The sequence below is a fragment of the Bubalus kerabau genome, chromosome 5 (genome assembly GCF_029407905.1).
Source record: "Bubalus kerabau isolate K-KA32 ecotype Philippines breed swamp buffalo chromosome 5, PCC_UOA_SB_1v2, whole genome shotgun sequence".
Taxonomy (NCBI): Eukaryota; Metazoa; Chordata; class Mammalia; order Artiodactyla; family Bovidae; genus Bubalus; species Bubalus kerabau.
Genome location: NC_073628.1, coordinates 121,459,193 through 121,475,736, shown reverse-complemented (window position 1 = coordinate 121,475,736; position 16,544 = coordinate 121,459,193).

The window sequence follows — 16,544 nt, the reverse complement described above, 5'->3', positions numbered from 1 at the left end:
ATTAGCCAACATTAATGGGAGTATATATAGTACCTAGAAGCAAGAAATTGTACTTTAGTTTGATTGACCTTGAACCACAGCAGAGCTCATTAAAGAGAACTATAAATAAATAGGATTGTGTTCAGCCGTGTGCAAGTAAGACAGCAGCAGTAGTAGTGTTAGTCACTTCGTCATGCCTGACTCTTTGTGACCCCATGGTCTGTAGCCTGCCAGGCTCCTCTGTCCTGGAATTCTCCAGGCAAGAATAGTGGAATGGGTCGCCATTCCCTTCTCCAGGGGATCCTCCCAACCCGGTGATTGAAATTGAAGTCCGGTCCCCTGCATTGCAAGCAGATTCTTTAAAAATATGAGCCACCAGGGAAACCCAAACAAGACAATAAAGGGACTCAAAAATCAAGCCACGTTAGCCTGGATAAGGAGCAGAGAGAAGCAAATGATAGTAATACTGAGATATTTTAAAGATTGTCACATGGAAGGGAAATCTGATTTCTTCCCCATAATCCAGGAAGGTAAATATCAGTGATGAGTAGAAGTTGTCAGATTTAGATTTCAGACCAATATAAATCAGTTTTCCAAACATGCTTTGCAAGTTATGAGTGCCTCATCACTTAGAGGTATTCAAACACATTCAATAGGCATTCAAATATTGAAATCACTTCTATTAGCTAGCATATCCTTCCACTGACTAACACTGGTTAAACTAGTGCTTCTCAAACCAGAGTAACTGAATCCCCTGGGTGACTTAAAATGGAGATTCAAGACCTAACCTCAGAGTTTGATTCAGCAGACCTAGAAAGAGACCTGAGAATTAGCATTTTTAACAACTTCCCATTTGATACTGCTGATTGGGAGACTCACACTGAGAACTACTGAGTTAAATAAACACTTGGATACCTTAGAACTCTAGCCTCATATGACAGCTTGAATTAAGTGACTTTCCTTTCAATCCTACAGCAAGTATAAGACATACATAGTTAACTTATGTGACAAATCACAAGAGGAGTCGTAAAGGAAAGAGGAGGAAGAATGTTCTAAGCCAAGAACAACCTGAACAAAGTAAAAGTGTTGAAGTTGGTGAGATAAATTGTTGCGTATGAACTGATTATTTCCCCCCAGTGTTTCATTCTCCTCTACCCCCTTCCCCCTCACCTCTTCCCTCATTCAGAGAGCAGGGCTGCTCTGCGTGTCTTGCCTTGGGAAAAGTAGACAGTGACAAAGAGAAAGGAGTTTCCTTGCGGTTTTTTGACTTTTAAAAGTTCAGATTCTTCCCTGGGTCCAGTAGCTAAGACTGCACTCCCAGTGCCAACGGCCCAGGTTCAATCCCTGGTCAGGGATCTAGATCCTACACGCCCCAGCTGAGAGTCCTGCATGCCGCAATGAAGATTAAAGATATTGCATGCTGCAACTAAGACCCTGGCACAGTCAAATAAATAGATTTAAAAAAAAAGTTCAGGCTCTTAAGAGAGGACAAAGGACATGGAGGAAAGAATTAGAATGCTAGACTATTCTCCAGGCTGAGGAAGGAGAGAGGTGAGGAAATACTGGACAGAGGACTTTAAGGAAATATGGACTGCCTATTTGATACCTTGGCTCACCTTAAATTCCTTTTTATAGAAGAAAACTTTGATTTTACTGAAAATGAGTTTGGTAACTCACCAGAAAAAAGGCTTGAAATGGAAGTTAAATTGTTAGAAAAGTCATATTATTTGCATACCTCATGTCCCAAGATAAATACCTGCCAAAGGAATACGGTGTGTGCTTAGATTGAAGAGCAGGCTAGCCTGACTAGGGAGAATGTGTTGGAAAGAAAATGAGAAATTAGGTTGGGTGAGCAAGGTGAGACCAGAATGCAGTGGACTTTGAATGATGGAAAGGAGCTTTGATTTAAAGCAGTGAGTTAAGCTCCTGTGCTTGAAGCCAAACTATTTGGCCTCTAGGGTCACCTTGAAGCCTGCTCAGACTTCTAGGGCCCCATCCTCAACCTTCTTTCCTACAACTTAAGAAGCTGGCACTTTCAGCATTCTTCACTGGGATACCAACAAACCATCCTCAGAAGGACTCTTTGCTGACATTTAAACTGAAACAGAGATGTGATCTCATCTTTTTACCATTCAAGGACTAATCTTTCATTTTGAAATCTGGTAATGCTTCCCTGCAGAGAAGGCAATGGCACCCCACTAGTACTCTTGCCTGGAAAATCCCGTGGATGGAGGAACCTGGTGGAGTGCAGTCCATGGGGTCACTAAGAGTCGGACACGACTGAGCGACTTCACTTTCACTTTCATGCATTGGAGAAGGAAATGGCAATCCATTCCAGTGTTCTTGCCTGGAGAATCCCAGGGACGGGGAAGCCTGGTGGCTGCCGTCCATGGGGTCGCACAGAGTCGGACACGACTGAAGCAACTTAGCAGCAGCAATGCTTCCCTGATGTGTTACAGAATTATTACAGTCAACTATTACCTAGCCATATTCATAAGAGTTAGTTATAAATTAGCCTACATATTTTTAAGTGGATGATCTTTTGGTTGATGACAGATGAATTTTATAGAGGGGTGATCTCACTGGAAATAAATGAATCTTATCTTCAAACAAACAACATGCATTATTTTTGTAGTTTCAAGGAAGTTTTCCCACTCATCAACTGGGTAATTCTCTAAACTATCCCCAAGATTTATTTGGATATTGGGTGGAAAAAATTCAGTTCTTTGAACTTAGTTTTCCACATGTACATACAAATACAAGTGTTTAAACTCAACAAGAAAAAGGCAAGCAATCTGCTTTAAGTATAGCCAATGACTTGACCAGAAAGAAGACATACAAATGCCCAATAAGTTCATGGAAAGATGCTCAACATCATTAGTTGTTAAGGAAAAGCAAATTAAAACCACATTGAGATACCATCTTACCTCCACTAAGATGGGTACTATCCAAAAATAAAGAAAATAACAAGTGTTGGCAAAGAAGTATAGAAATTGGAACCCACTGTGCTCTTAGTGAGAATTAAGTAAAATGGTGCAGCCAGTATAGATAACAGCAGAGCAATTCATCAAAAATAAATAGAAGTAGAATTGATATGATCCAGCAATTCTAGTTTGGGGTATATATCCAAAATAATTGAAACCAGCAACTTGACTAGGTTTTTGTATACCCATGTTCATAGCAGTATTATTCACAATAGCCAAAATGTGGAAGTAACTCATATTCATCAACAGATGAATAAATAACCAAAATGTAGAACATATATACATACAATGGAATAGTATTCAGTCTTTAAAAGGAAGGAAATTCTGACACATACTACCACATAGATGAATCTTAAGAACATTATGCTAATTAAAACATGCCAGTCACAAAAGGACAAATATTATATGATTTCATTCATATGAATTACTTAGAGCAGTCAAATTTATAGAGACAGGAGGTAGAATGGTGATTACCAGGGGCTGAAGAAAGGATGAAAAATTCTGGAGATGGACACGACAATGGCTCCACAACAATGTGAAGGCATTTTATGCCACTGAACTGTACACCTAAAAATGATTAAGATGTTAAAACACACACACATTTTTTTTTTTTCACACACACATCTTTACTGGCAATTGTTTTTTTAGTGAGGTTGAGTATTGCATTTTGACTTTAGGGTGGTTAGATTTTTGCTTATTTTTTAATTGGAATTGCCATTTTGATATTAATTTTTGAGATGCAATTATATAATAAAGAGAAAGTGCATTATCATATTTTAAAAGTAAGTGCTTAATTTAGATGCTATTGTAGGCGGAGAGATTACTGAAAAAAAAATTGCAGACATTTACCAAAGGATTGCATCCCAAAATGTGAAGTAGATTTTACCAAAAGTCAAAATTTAGGAGTTTTAAAATCAGAGATCTTCAGTTTAAAAATCAGAGATTATCTTTCTTGCCTCTGGTTGTAATTTGGCATCATTTTATAAAGTGCTGGTTGATCTTGAAAGTGCTACATTTTATGGGTTTTCCCCCTAACAATGAGAAAACAATATTAATAGATTAATTATTCCACCAATGCAGATGTGTAAGAGTGGCTTGTTTTATAGGATATTCGGTGAGGTGACTTCCATCTCACGACGCCGGTCCTATAACTAGTATCTACTTAATAAAAATGACTTTATCTTTTGCCTTGCCCTCTGTGTATGGAACATTTATCTGGTTTCCTGAAAGGAAGCTAAAACTGTTATTCTGAGAATTGCTGCCCATTCACTTGGCAATTGTAAAGAGGGAGAAAGGCCGAAGGAGAGGGTGAGAGGGAGGCCTGGAGGGAGGCAAGCTTAAAAAAGAGTTAAACAGGATAAATAATTGGAAGAGGTCCATTTCTACAATTTTGACTTAAACACTGAACTTTTAAAACAATACAGAACATTTTTGTAGGAGCTAGAAATTAGGGTCTGTGCAGTAAGAGGGTAAAGAGTTTAGGAGCTGGCAATGTAAGATCAAGCCCAGAAAAACAGTGGCCTTTCCATGTTCCTGAAATAAATTGCAAGCCAAACCGGATTCTTGACCAGGTACTTTAAGCCAAGTAAAGCATGGCAGTGTACTTGGAGTCCTGCACCCCGTGTGGACCTCTGACAAGGCCAGGGCACAGCACTTTCCCCCAAATGATCTTAGACTCATAGGAGTGACCCATGCAACCTTCTGTCAACAAACAGAGCTGTGAAAATAGCTTGGCCTTTATGTCCACTGGCCCACGTCCTCGAAAAAGTCAACGTGGAAAGCAAGCAAGCTGTATGCCAAAAAAATTAAGTAACAGACTTTTGACACACTTCATGACTTTCCATATTCCAAGGGTTTTCAAGAGAGGACTCTATCCTTGTTCACAAAATGACTATTCATTGTTTTCCAACAATACAAGATCATTTAAAAAATATGTTAGTTTAATGGAATATTTATAATCTTTAATACATGTAATGACATGGAAAGATATTTGACATATTGTCAAGTGAAAAAGAATTGTGACAAACCACTGGAAATTGTTAATTATATCCTTTTGAAAAGGAGACACTATGACTCTCATAAGATAAAATATACATTTGTCAAAGGTTTTGGGGCTTCCCTGGTGGCTCAGATGGTAAAGCGTCTGCCTGCAATGCAGGAGACCTGGGTTCGATTCCTGGGTCGGGAAGATCCCCTGGAGAAGGAAATGGCAATCTACTCCAGCACGCTTGCCTGGAAAATCCCACAGACGGAGGAGCCTGATAGGCTACAGTCCATGGGGTTGCAAAGAGTCAGACACGACTGAGAGACTTTACTTTCACTTTATTTAACTTATTATTATTGAATAAGGACACTAGGCAAGTGTTTCAACCAATGCAGTGGAGAAATTAGAGAACTACACATTTACACGGGGTGAATGAACATGGAAATAAATTTATAAATAGACACAAAACTGGCTTTTTCCAAAGTGATGGGTAGTGGGGGTGAGAGTGGTCTTCTCCATTGTACAGAAGTCATTTGTGAGTCTACAGAGAAAAATTAGCTGTGTTTGCAACAATTTGTCAGTTATCTGCCAACTATAGGGTTAAAAAAATCCTAATCAAAGACAAAGGTTCATATAGCAGTGTTTCTCAATATTTTTCATTATTATTTTCCTAAGAAGACACTTAAGACATTTTTTACCTAACCCTGTGTGTGAGTGTGTGAAGTTGTTCAGTCGTGTCCAACTCTTTGCGACCCCGTGGACTCTAAGACGCCAGGCTCCTCTGTCCATGGGATTCTCCAGGCAAGAATACTGGAGTGGGTTGCCATTTCCTTACCTAACCCTTATTTCCCCCAAAATAAATGCTAAAGAATAAGATATTGTTGGTACAGCTGATCTTTGGAGAGTGACAAACCATCGTAAAAGCTGAGAGGCTTTGTTTTTGCTTTTATCACCCTAAAGAATCAGTATTTGCCCCCTTTGGGGCAATTAAATATCATGCTCTGGGACAGACAATCCCCAGAGGCTTCAAGATTTGAAAGGATATTTAGTAATATCCTTGCTGCTTCTGCTGCTGCTAAGTCGCTTCAGTCGTGTCCGACTCTGTGCGACCCCATAGGCGGCAGCCCACCAGGCTCCCCCATCCCTGGGATTCTCCAGACAAGAACACTGGAGTGGGTTGCCATTTCCTTCTCCAATGCATGAAAGTGAAAAGTGAAGGTGAAGTCACTCAGTGTCCGACTCTTAGCGACCCCATGGACTGCAGCCTACCAGGCTCCTCATCCATGGGATTTTGAGTACTGGAGTGGGTTGCCATTGCCTTCTCCGAGTAATATCCTTAGGATGTCATTTTTTTTTTCACTTTTTCTTCTGTATTGGGGTATATCTGATTAACAGTGTTAAGATAGTTTCAGGGGAACAGCAAAGAGATTCAGTGAAACATATACATGTATCCATTCTCCCCCAAATTCCCCTCCCACCTTAGGATGTCATTTTTAAAAACCAGTGTATATATGTTATCAGCTTCCCAGTTGGCCCTAGTGGTAAAGAATCCACCTGCCAATGTAGGAGATACAGGAGAGGCAGGATCCATCCCTGGGTGAGAAAGGTTCCTGGAGAAGGGAATGGCAACCCACTCTAGTATTCTTGCCTGGAAAATTCCATGGACAGAGGAGCCTGGCAGGCTACAGTTCATGGGGAGTAGAGAGTCAAACACAACTGAATGATTAAGCACATATATATATTATATATTACACATCTATTACCTTACATATTACATATGGACTTAAAGGATGGTGCATACAGAAGTCAGCAAACTATAGCCTGCAGGCCAAATCCAGCCAGCCTGTTTCTGTAAATAAATTTGACTGGAACACAGCCACACACATTTACTACGGTAGTCTTATCTTCTATAGCTTACAGCTGCTTTCACACCACAACAGCAGAGCTGAGCAGTTGAAACAGAGATCACAAGGCCCAAGACTCCTCAAATATTTACTATTTGTCTGTTTACAGAAAATGTCTGCCGCCCTTTGGGTCACACTAAACTGCTGATAGTAATTATCTCTGCTTAACAGGATAATAAGAGTTTTCTTTCAAAGAAATCTGTATTTCCTATAAATGTTTTACTTACTGATGGAATAAAACTTTAAAAAATTTACTACCTATCAATTGTGTACAAAGTACTCAAATAAAAGTAGAAGGTGTGGTTCTCACCTTTGAAAAAGCTTCTAATCTACTGGAGAAACAACAAGGTCCTACCTATTACACAGGGAACTATAACCAACCTCCTGGGATAAACTATAATAGAAGAGTATTTTTAAAGAGACACTGATGTATAGAACAGTCTTATGGACTCTGTGGGAGAGGGAGAGGGTGGGAAGATTTGGGAGGGTGGCATTGAAACATGTGGAATATCATGTATGAAATGAGTTGCCAGTCCAGGTTCGATGCACGATACTGGATGCTTGGGGCTGGTGCACTGGGACGACCCAGAGGGATGGAATGGGGAGGGAGGAGGGAGGAGGGTTCAGGATGGGGAACACATGTAAACCTGTGGCGGATTCATTTTGATATTTGGCAAATCTAATACAGTTATGTAAAGTTTAAAAATAAAATAAAATTAAAAAAAAAAAAAAAAAAAGAAAATAAAAAAAAATAAAAAAAAAAAGAATGCATATGTCAGTAAAACAGTCACTTTGCTGTACAGCAGATTAGTACAACATTGTAAATCAACTACACTTCAATTTTTAAAAAGCTGTTAATCTAATGTTGCTGAGATAAACTGATGGGTTTTCTACTGAAATAAGCCAAAAATAGAAGTAGATAGGGATAGCTATAAGGGGAAAAGGTAACATTAATAAATATGAATTGGGTCAATGTAAATTTTTAAGTTAGATTTTGACCTTCAGAGCCTTAATTATTAAAGGCAAAGCAGATTTAATAGTTCACTGTGACTGGGGTGTTTACTTCAAATCATTATAAAAATAAAAGTACATGCTTGCTATAAATCTCTAGAGAACATTATCCCTCCACTGATTGTATTTTTAATTGGAGGATAAGATACCAAGAGAACATTTCATGCAAAGATGGGCACAATAAAGGACAGAGATGGTATGGACCTAACAGAAGCAGAAGATATTAAGAAGAGGTGGCAACAATACATAGAAGAACTGTACAAAAAAGATCTTCATGACCCAGGTAACCACAATGATGTGATCAGTCACCTAGAGCCAGACATCCTGGAATGCAAAGTCAAGTGGGCCTTAGGAAGCATCACTGCAAATAAAGCTAGTGGAGGTGTTGGAATTCCAGTTGAGCTATTTCAAATCCTAAAAGATGATGCTGTGAAAGTGCTGCACTCAATATGCCAGCAAATTTGGAAAACTCAGCAGTGGCCACAGGACTGGAAAAGGTCAGTTTTCATTCCAATCCCAAAGAAAGGTAATGCCAAAGAATGTGCAAACTACCACACAACTGCACTCATCTCACACGCTAGCAAAATAATACTCATAATTCTCCAAGCTAGGCTTCAATAGTATGTGAACCAAGAACTTGCAGATGTTCAAGCTGGATTTAGAAAAGGCAGTGGAACCACAGATCAAGTTGCCAACATCTGTTGGATCATAGGAAAAGCAAGAGAATTCCAGAAAAACATCTATTTCTGCTTCATTCATTCTAAAGCTTTTGACTTTATGGATCACAATAAACTGTGGAAAATTCTGAAAGAGATGGGAATACCAGACCACCTGACCTGCCTCCTGAGAAATCTGTACGCAGGTCAAGAAGCAACTTAGAAACAAACATGGAACAACGGACTGGTTCCAAATAGGAAAAGGAGTACGTCAAGGCTGTATATTGTCACCCTTCTTATTTAACTTAAATGCAGAGTACATCATGAGAAACGCTGGGCTGGATGAAGCACAAGCTGGAATCAAGATTGCCGGGAGAAATATAAATAACCTCAGATATGCAGATGACACCATCCTTATAAGCTGAAAGCGGAGGAACCAAAAGCCTCTTGATGAAAGTGAAAGAGAGTGAAAAAGTTGGCTTAAAACTCAATATTCAAAAAACAAAGATCATGGTATCTGGTCCCATCACTTCATGGCAAATAGATGGGGAAACAATGGAAACAATGAGAGACTTTATTTTCTCAGGCTCCAAAATCACTGCAAATGGTGACTGCATGAAATTAAAAGATGCTTGTTCCTTGGAAGAAACGTTATGGCTAACCTAGACAGCATATTAAAAAGCAGAGACACTACTTTGCCAACATAGGTCCGTCTAGCCAAAGCTATGGTTTTTCCAGTAGTCATGTATGGATGTGAGAGTTGGACCATAAAGAAATCTGAGTGCCCAAGAATTGATGCTTTTGAACTGTGGTGTTGGAGAAGACTCTTGAGAGTCCCTTGGACTTCAAGGAGATCCAATCAGTCCACCCTAAAGTAAATTAGTTCTGAATATTCATTGGAAGGACTGATGCTGAATCTGGGGCTCCAATACTTTGGCCACCTTGATGCAAAGGACTCACTCATTGGAAAAGACCCTGATGCTGGGAAAGATGGAAGGCAGGAGGAGAAGGGGATGACAGAGAATGAGATGGTTGGATGGCATCACTAACTCAGTAGACGTGAGTTTGAGTAAGCTCCGGGAGTTGGTGATGGACAGGGAAGCCTGGCATGCTGCAGTCCATGCAGTTGCAAAGAGTCAGACATAACTGACTGAACTGAACTAAATTACTTTACAGTGTTGTGTTGGTTTCTTCTGTACAACAATATGAATTAGCTATAGGTATACATATATCCCCTCCCTCTTAAGCCTCCCTCCCACGCCCACCCCCAATCCCAACCCTCTAGGTCATCACAGAGCATCAAGCTGAACTTGCTGTGCTATACAGCAGCTTCCCACTATCGATCTATTTTACAGTCGATAGTGTATATATGTCAGTGCTACTCTTGTCAATTCATCCCACCCTCTTCTTCCCCCACTGTGTCCTTAAATTTGTTCTCTATGTCAGTGTCTCTATTTCTGCCCTGCAAATAAGTTCACTAAAGTCATGAAATTCAAAGTTATCTTAAAAGCCACTGTGAGAAGATATATGATGTTTCAGAACTTAAGCTGCCCTGATTCACATAAATCGCTAATCTTTTCCTGTCAAAGTTTCAGGATACTGTAACTTATCAGAGCACCCCAAGGTAATGTGTGCCATTCCATTCAGTTCATTCTTTCCAGGTTCCAGAAACTTTCTCAGGGACCTTATCCTTGAAGGGATCTCTTTAATACTTGAATGATATCTTAGTTTCCTTAGAAGCTGTTCTTGGTAATATAGGACTCTTTAATACCTAAAACCATTAACAGCCCCCCCAAATGATTTTTCTCACTGCTCAATTCTAAGAATTTGAGAATAGGGCCCCTCCAATCCAGTATGCTTATAGAACAAGAATTTTACTTACTGGCAAAATAAATAGGTAGGTAAATTCAGAAGTCTTTGGGGGGAAATAATTTTTTGGGTTCAAAATTTTCTAGGAAGTAGCTCTTAAGATCACTAGTATTAAATCTAAATTAATTCAAAATCATTTGAATCCCTAACATAGTAGCCTTTTCCAGTCAAGTTGTCATGATACACTAACATGTTCCAATGAAGTATGAGGTATGTTTCCAGCAGTCTATCACTGATAAAGGTTAAAGTACTGAAGTTTGCAAATTATTCACTTTTTCAGAAATTAAAACTGATGCAAGGTGATCTCAATAACAACCACTCTCACTCACCTGCCTTCTAATACATGTTAATATATGAGCAAGAGAGAAGATACTGAGGCCAGTGACATGGGCATTCCCATCAGAGGTGTCTGGCTTATGAACAGTGTTAGTCATTTGTACCATGGTGTAAAAATGTGACTTAAACTTGTAGTTGAAAAGAGAGAATCAACGGGGGAAAAGAAAAAAGGGAGGAGGAGGAGGACCAAAGGAAGTGGGAAAGGAGAAGAGAAATAATTTGAGGAATAAGAAAGGAGGAGGAGAGTTCAAAAGAAACAAAGAATAATCAGAGAACAGGAGAACCGCCTCATGGAAACGAAGAGGGCAAAGTCTCAAAAAAGGGGGTGTGGTGAGCAGTGTCAATTGCTGCTGATAAATTAAATTCCTGGTGATGGTGAGGCAACGAAATGTCCCTGAAAACCTCAGTAAGGGCAGAAAACTGACATTAAAGCTGGAACGGAAGCAAAAGAGAGGAAATAGAAGAACATCTAGATGCTACTTATTGATGTTTGGCCCTGCTGGGAAAGAGAAAGATAGGTTGGTAGGGCCCTGGGTAGAGCCCAACACTTCTAAGGATTGGAGAGACCTTAACTTGCGTGTGGGCTTCCCTTGTGGCTCAGCAGTAAAGAATCTGCCAGCAGTGCAGGAGATGCCAGTTTGATCCCTGGCATCAAACTGGGTCAGGAAGATCCCCTGGAGGAGGGCATGTCCAGTATTCTTGCCTAAAAAAATCGTACAGACAGAGGGGCCTGGCAGGCTATGGTCCATGGGGTTGCAAAGAGCTGGACATGACTGAAGGGACTTAGCACACACACATGAACATGTGCATGGGCTCCAAACCATAAAGAGGAAGCAGTTGAAAATGTCAGAGAGAGAGGAAGTAATCAATACAACTAGGTTCTATTCCTAAAAAGGACAGTGTGGGTAGGATCATGATTGAGGATTGGTTTTGGACAGGAAGAGGCATTCTCTTCCTCATAAACCAGAGGAGAGGAGGTAAGAGTGAGTGCATGTGGAGGTCAGCAAAATGTGGACAGAAAGCCAAAAGGCTTCACACCCTGCTTTCCCAGCCCTGCTTTCTCCTTACAGGAGGGTCATGATCATCCCCTGAGAAGGGAGGGGTCAGGGTGCAACATGATGGCTGTTGTAGAAAATGCTGGAGGACGATGAAAGGAAACGGGTAAAATCATTGCTCAGTAGGCCTGAGGCTGTGAGGGGAGAAGCTGAAAATAAGTGGGTCGCGGGCAGAGCCTTAGGGAATGCACACATTTTCCAGGAGAAAGGAAGCAGGAACCAGTAAAGACATAGAGAAGGCTTTGCCGCAGAAGTGGGAAGAAAATAATATTGCCACAGAAGCCATGGTGAGGAACATTTAAAAGACAAGACAGAGAAAAGGTGGAGTTGATCCACAGAATCTAAAACTACAAAGAGCTTTGGACTCTAAGTACGAGAAAAATATACTGGATTTGGCACTAAGAAAGTCATTCGTAACTAAGAGCTTTTCTATAATGATAAAGATTAAACAGATTTCATGGACTGGCAGTAAGGAGTTGAAGGCTGTCACGGGAACATTTTTGTTACCTTTTTAAGAATTTTGGAAATTAATAAAGGGCTCTGCAGGTGGTCTACTGGTTAGGAATCCATCTTGCAATGCAGGGACACCGGTTCCATCCCTGGTCCAGGAGGCCCCACATGCCTTGGGGCAACTAAGCCTGTGAGCCACAACTACTGAGTCCATGCTCTAGAGCCTGGCCTTACAAGAGAAGCCACCCCATGAGAAGTCCACGCCCCACAATTAGAGAGTAACCCCTGCTCACCACAAGCAGAGAAGGCCAGCGTGCATCAATGAAGACCCAGCACAGCCAAAAATAAAATTTTTAAAAATTACTTAAAAGCAGAAATTAATAAGGTGTGAGATAAGAGGGAACAGTTTGAGGAGATGGTAGTGTTGGGGCACTTATATATGAGAGAAAACTGAACATGTATGTTTATGTTTGGGTATGTGTGTGTGTGCTGAGTGCCATCGTAGCTGAACAGCTCAACTATCCTATAGGATTATTGTAGGAATGAAATAAAGCACCGTTTGAACTGAAAAGTACCATATTAATATTAGATATTCTTTTCATCATATACAAATTCTTAGTTTTTGAATGTGAGAAACATTATTCTTATATTTCCTGCTATTCAAAATTCCATGAGTGTTTTATATGAATGCAGTAATGAATCAATAAGCTCTATCTTCAGGCTTCTCTCTTTGTAGCCCTAAAATTCTCGACAGCCCTGAAAGATGAACTCTCCGGAGAGTTTGAAACCAGCAGTTGCCATCTCAGAAGCTGAACAGAGGAAAATGGGGAAATTGTGTTAAACTGATTTTTGTGGTTCTTAAACACCTGCAGATTATGGGAACAAAATACTGACTTTGGGGATTCACTTGACTTTCCCTTTCTGCATTAGGATCTGTTACTCACTTAGTGAAACATATTTCTGCTGGGCAAGACCAAGGTAAGGCTTAGGTCAAGTTATAAACCCAAGTCTTTTATCACACTCTGACAGCAGGAAAAATCGCGTCTGGAAAATGTCATTATCAGGAAAAAAACAGTGTGTTTTGCTTTAGGCTTTTTGGCTTGAGGTTTTGTTCACATTTGAAAAACCACTGAGGAGTAAAAAAGTTTGTAGCTAATAGCCAGTAAAGTAATTACACTGTGGATAGGCCAAAACCATTTAAATCCATTAATTAGAAGGATTGCATTACCCTCTATGATTTTGCCCCCACATTTTTGTAAGAGCAGATTCTCAAATTCTTGATCTGAAATCAGTGGGCCTTCAGAACAGGGCAATCATCCTATTTTGCTGCTGGTTTAAATACTTGGGAGCAAGTAAGTGAACTTAACTGAATTTCAATTTATTCATATATGAAACCGGAGAAGACAATGGCATCCCACTCCAGTACTTTTGCCTGGAAAATCCCATGGATGGAGGAACCTGGTGGGCTACAGTCCATGGGGTCGCTAGAGTCGGACACGACTGAGCGACTTCACTTTCACTTTTCACTTTCATGCATTGGAGAAGGAAATGGCAACCCACTCCAGTGTTCTTGCTTGGAGAATCCCAGGGACAGGGAAGCCTGGTGGGCCGCCGTCTCTGGGGTCGCACAGAGTCGGACACGACTGAAGTGACTTAGCAGCAGCAGCATATATAAAACATAGATAGTAAGAATCATCTCATAAATCTGAACATTCACACTCTTCTTGGGCACAACAGGCAATGGACACTTTCCCCTCATCTTCATAGAGCTTTGTATATTCAAAAAGCAGTATTACTAAAATAGCATTTCCATCTCTTAAGTACTGGAAAACCTAGGTACTTTAGCTGCGGATTGAAACAGAGAATCTGTAGAAAATCTGAAATTACAATCCAGACCGTGGAAAGGTGAAATGGGATACACAACAGTCATTAATGTTTGTCACTTGAGGTGAAGGTAGGGACAAGGTAGGAGCTGGAAGATTTGAACATTATTTCATTGCATATGTCATTACCCTGAAAATGTGTTACAAGCATTTGAAGGGTTTCTCTAAATATTTTTAAATAAGTTTAAATAGTCCATATTCAAAGTACTCTTTTTGGTACAAATTAATATATAGTTGGTTAAGTCTACATTTTAGGAAACATAAGTGAAGATGACTTTATATAAACCTATATTACTTTATGAGGCAGCCTCAAATTGGAAAACTTTTATAAAACTACCAAATGGAATACTTGGCTATTACATATTTCTTCACATCTAGTGAATTTCCTGGGCTGTCACCAAGAAGTCTGGTCTGAGGGAAAAGATGCTTAGTAAGGAACAAGGACAATCGTTTATGCCAGTCTTACATAAAAATCACATTGGTAGCAAGTCTTCCAAGCCTGCCCCGTCACATGCTTCTGTCTGCTCAAGACACGAATGGTGCAGTAAGCTGCTGGAAGAGGAATGAGTCACGGGCAAGACCTGCCACCCGCGTTATCCTTAAGGTAAACGCATGTCATGAGACAAGGCCACAGAGGCCGAAAATAGTCTGAGCCTGTCACTTAGCGCCCAAAATAATTACTCAAGAAATAGCTCTCTCTAAAGGGACAAATTACCCCATCAGCATAAAATGACACTGTCATGAAATTGTTGGATAATGTCTTTTGAAAAAATTTCCTGGTGATCACCCTGACATGAAAATTATAAATTAAAATTATATTAGCTAAAGGAAGCCAAGAAGTGATTTCTAAAATCTCTTCTCAGTTCTAGTTTAGGTTTGAAGTCACTATGCAGAAAGACCACAGCAGGAGCTGGTCAAGAGAATCTATGGGAACCAACTGCCAGGAAAACCAAAAAACAAGTACAGCAAGTCTTCTGCATACAAACAAGCTCCATTCTGAGAGCACGTTTGTAAGTCCAATTTGTTCATAAGTTCAACAAAGTTAGCCTAGGTACCCAACTAGCAAAGAGGGCTATATGGTACTATATTGAAATAAGTTTATAATACTTTTCATACAAATACATAACAAACACAAAAATAAAACATTTTTAATCTTACAGTGCAGTACCACCTACATCACTGCTGCTTTTACACTTGCTTCCAGCCATCCTGGGCTTGGAATAAAAGGTACCGTATTACTATACTCTACATAGTACTGTACAGGAAAGTACACAAAACCACAGCCATCAAAGAGGCACCACGCACGTGACAATGTGTGCGAGACACGTGAACTAACCTACATGAATGGACATGTGAATGCAGGTTCGCATCTTTGAAAGTTCATAACTTGAAGGTTCATACGTAGGGGACTTAATGTCCCTTAGAAAGGCCAGACTACAAGCTTCCCATGGGGAGAGATCAGGAGGAGCAGCCCCACAGGCCAAGTACACATGCCCGCTGGGGACCCATCCTGTCTCAGAGCACATAAAAGGGATGGCAGAACACCAAACTTTAAACATCAGTCAGGACCAACTAAAGCTCACGTTTGTCAGGTGTATCCGTTTCCTCGAGCTGCCGTAACAAATGACCACAAACTGGATGGCTGAAAGCAGCAGAAACGAATTGCCTCATAGTTCTGGGGCCCAGAAGTCTGGAACTAAGGTAGCAGGAGGGTCGGCTCCTTCTGGAGGGCCCGAGGGAATCTGTTCAAGGCCTCTATCCTGGCCTCTGGATGTCACCAGCGATCCTTGGTGTGGCTTGGACTGTGGATGTTTCACTCTGATCCCTGCCTCCACTGCCTCATGGTGTTTTCTCCCTTGTCTGCGCCCGAGTCCAAGTCTCCCTTTTCTTACCATTACCTTCCACCCCAACCCAGGATGACATCATCTTAACTTGACTACATCTGAATAATCACTATTTCTAAGTAAGAATATGTTCACAGGAACTGGGGGACTTGAACCTGTATTTGGGTACCCAACTCCACCCACAACACCAGGTCTTTCAGAAGCGATCTGGTCATCCATGACCAGTACGATCTGGGACTTTGAGGCACAATGTGAGGAAAACATAGAATGTTAAAGCTACCTTAGAAATCACCAAACCAGTGCTAGTCATCAAGTCATGCCCAACTCTTTGCAACCCTAGGCTCCTCTGTCCATGGGATTCTCCAGGCAAGAATACTGGAATGAGTAGCTATTCCCTTCTCCAGGAGATCTTCCCAACCCAGGGAATGAACCCCAGTCTCTTGCATTGCAGGCAGATTCTTTACCATCTAAGCCACCATGGAAGCCCAAACCAGACCTTCTGGTTTTATGGATGATTAACAGGTCTCTCAAAAGCAGCAATTTGCAACCAACCAAATGCAGTTTTGAGACTTAGGGTACAATCTGTTGT